Genomic DNA, 3,740 nt, shown 5'->3' with positions numbered 1-3,740 from the left:
AAGAGTTTTCCCTCAATAGCTTCATAATTACTGCTTATTAATAGTAAATAAGCAAGTTGTTATCCATGAATTATGATCTTAATAACATTACCCTAAACTTTAATGGCCCCAACCGCCATAACAAGTGCTTTAATGACTAATAAAGAGCCAATATGCTACTCATATGCATGCTGTTAAGCAACAAGTTAATGATGAATATGTCAACCTTAATGTAAAGTCTGAATTAATTTCTTATAAGAACTAAATGTTTCTTTAGTTGCCAGAGGCATCAAACAGCTTCTTCCTGCCCTCCATACCGGACATGGCCTCCACGTTCTTACGCCAGTCAGTCACCTCCTCCTTCTGTTGGAAACGTAACATAACATTGACATATAGCCAAGATAAAATGGAAAATTTGCCCAAAAATAGCCATTACCTAAAAAACCCTAGAGACCCTAAAGACCCTAAAAAAAAGCCAGACTCACCTTTTCCTCTTCCTTCTTGACCGTTTTGAGGTTGGCCTTAAAGTCAAAGGACTCCTTGTGTTTGGAGCCCAGCAGAACGCTCAACATGGCTTCAGCTGAGATCTTCACTCTCTTCAGCGTCGGTTTCTTGAACTTACTCTGGATCTCAACGATCTTCAGATTCATGTTTTCAATCTGTCCGGGTGATTAGCTGATTAAAAAGGATTGTGCTGGTACCAATCTACCATTGTGAATCAAGTAGACTTCACATAGATACCTGAGGACAATGTACAGGAAAGCTGCCAAGATTTTGACATTTTTCCCACCACATCCAAACATGGATTTATGAATATTAGGATTTCTCAGTGTATTTGTTGTTGTAATCCAAAAGTTCAGCACTGAAGATTCGCTTTTAACCGTGGAAACAGTAATTTAATTTTAACAAAGATAACTTTAGGGTCAATTTTTTATTTTTCTGGCTTTAAACCAAATCTTCTTCCTCAACATGTGGTTCAAAGTTGCAGAAAAGCCAATAAGTGGGCTTTGAGGTTTGTTTGTTTTTTTTTTGTCTAATCTTAAATTGTTGATTTTGTTTTTGATAAGTGTATACGGTGCTGTGAAGGGAGCAACTGTACACGTTGCTTCAAATGATCAAATTGCTCTAAAGTTAGCAGCTCTGGCTGGACCAGTCAGTGCAAAGCAAGAAAAACTTGAATACGCTACCACTTTACAAAAAACAATATTTTAACAAGACATATTTGAACAATTACTGGAGATAGATAAATAAGATATGCAGAGAAAACAAATTCCAGTCACTACTTAATAATCTGTGGTTAGGATATAATATCTGCTTTATTGGTAGTGAACCCCATGATTACTCAATACCCCATATTTGGTATATTATCAATTGTTGCCCAATTTATTATTGTTCTAACCCTAATATAGAATATAAATGTCACTATCTGGGGTTTTGTGTTTCACAATAGCACTGTAATAATTCATTGGCTCCAAACAAATTAGCAGTCCATAATTTACTGCTGTTTTGGTTTAAGGCAATTGACTAATTTGACTCTTGACTGGTTACAATAGGGCAGGTTTTCTGCCCACAACCAAATTTCCAATTTCCTCCCAGCTTACTGGTGATGTTGTTAAGTACAGTTGTGAACTGTGTTTAGGTCTAAAATATTTGTCCACTCTGTTTGGTGCCATAAAAAAAGTCACAGAGAGTTTATCCTTGAAGAAGAACAACAGGCTCTATGAACAAGATGTCTTGTTATTCTCAATGCTCCCACTTGGGGGCAGTGTTTGCTCATTTTTAGCTCTTTCATGTTGTGACCCTATCTTCAAAGTAAAGACATTGGACGCAGTCATTTTAAAACATTGCCATAAACATCAATCAGCCTTCGTAGTCATACTTTAGCGGCTCACCTCCTTGTCGTTTTTGGACACCTTGAGGCCAATATCATACCGCTCCTCATCTACAACATCAATCTTGTGGTGCAACTCTTTGCAGAGATCCTGGAAAAAAGTAGAAGTGGTATGAGCATATAATGTGAGCTCAAATAGAAATAACTGTGAATAGTGAGAGAAAGACTTTTTAAAATGATTAAAATGAAATGAAAATACCAGCATCTCTTGCAATGACAGACCAGACAGACTTAGAGGGGGAAGTCTTTCTACTAGAGCAGCTTCTCTCTCCTGCATCTTCTGCTCCCTCTCCTCCTGCAGCATCTGAGCGGCGACTGCCAACATTCTAATCTGAGGAAAAAATGTATAGATGAAAGTGGCTTTTCACCCGATATAATTAAGATGTCTATACCAATTAAGCCAAAAATATAACATAAATACAAGATTTTTTTCATTAGATACAACTTGACCATGAGTATAACACTCTTATATTTATATGTGATATTTATATATTTGAATGTACGTATGTAATTACTATTTTATCACACTATCACAACTATATCTCACGTTGCATTATACTGTACACCAGTGGTGAAGGAAGTATTCATAATCCTTTACTTAAGTAAAAGAATGGTAAAAATGTGCCCTGTGACTGTTATACTATCATATATTATGTTATTACAGTATTATTACTCATGCATTGATGTAAAAGCAGGATTTTACTGTTGTAGTTGGTTGAGGTGGAGCTCATTTTGAACTTTTTTATATAGAACAGCAACTAATGTTTATATTCATCATTATTTTGTCCATTTTGATTTGTAAAACTGGGTTTTGATCAAAGAACATATAAACAGTATCTGACTAATAATATCTTTCACGAGTGAGAAATGCCGTCACAATTACACAGAGCCCAAAGTGGCACCTTCACAATGCTTGTTTTGTCTAGTGAATGGTACAAACCTCAAAATTATTAAAAATAGACTAAAGTTGTTAAAATGATTTGAAGGACAAACAGCAAATCTTTACATCTGAGAAGCTGGAACCATTTCATTAATATTTGTCATCGTTTCATCTGTGCTTTTATAAATTGTTGGGTAGTTTAATTTGTAACAAAACATTATATTTTAGAAACTCTTCATATGTTTTGTGAGCAAAAGTCTAATTTGTAAAGAATCAGAAAAATGTAGTGAAATAAAAAGAACAGTATTTCCCTCTGAAATGTAGTGGAGTACAAGTAGAAAGTGGCATGAAAAGAAAAGACTAAAGTACAAGAATCTCAAATCTGTACAGTAAGTACAGTACTTAAGTAAATTCACTGAGCTACATACACATTAACATCTTGTATGAAAATCCAGTTCATCATAATAAAAAAGAAAATCAAATCCAAACATCTTAAATAAAGATGATTAAAAAAACTCACCTTCAGGCCCAGCCTTCGAGAGGATGAGATCTTTGATTTTTTCTACATTTTACACATGAAAAATATTCATTATCATCTGAACTCTATATGCTATATATGACACACACACATGAATTTTTGACCTTAACAGACAAATGGAAGATTGTTAAAAGGACTAATTAAAGATGCCGTATGATAGATACTCACAGGTCTGTTGCAGCATTAACAAGAGGGAGAAAATACATGTCAGTATGTTTACATAATGAAAATCAATGGATAGTTTTACAGTATAATTTGAAGCTGTCATTGAGCACATTACAGTACATCAAACCAAAAGTGATTATACTCACGCATCAGCCATGATTGTCTTAAATTCCTGCACTACAAATGGAAAAGTAAAATAAAATGAAGAGTCTCTTTACAGAAAATTAAAACTCTGATCTTGTGAATTTAAACTTTTGCAGTTCCCTGCAAACAGAGTGAATCTCCTT

General features: G+C 34.5%; 1 pseudogene; it reads right to left on the bottom strand.

Annotated features, from left to right (window-relative positions):
* Positions 1-252: 252 nt before the first annotated feature.
* On the bottom strand, positions 253-3,327 carry LOC121607965 (annotated as a pseudogene).
* Between the last annotated feature and the right edge of the window lie 413 nt (positions 3,328-3,740).

Source organism: Chelmon rostratus, chromosome 6, assembly GCF_017976325.1.
Source record: "Chelmon rostratus isolate fCheRos1 chromosome 6, fCheRos1.pri, whole genome shotgun sequence".
In the NCBI taxonomy this organism is placed as follows: domain Eukaryota; kingdom Metazoa; phylum Chordata; class Actinopteri; order Chaetodontiformes; family Chaetodontidae; genus Chelmon; species Chelmon rostratus.
This window is presented reverse-complemented; position numbering and strand designations above follow the sequence as displayed.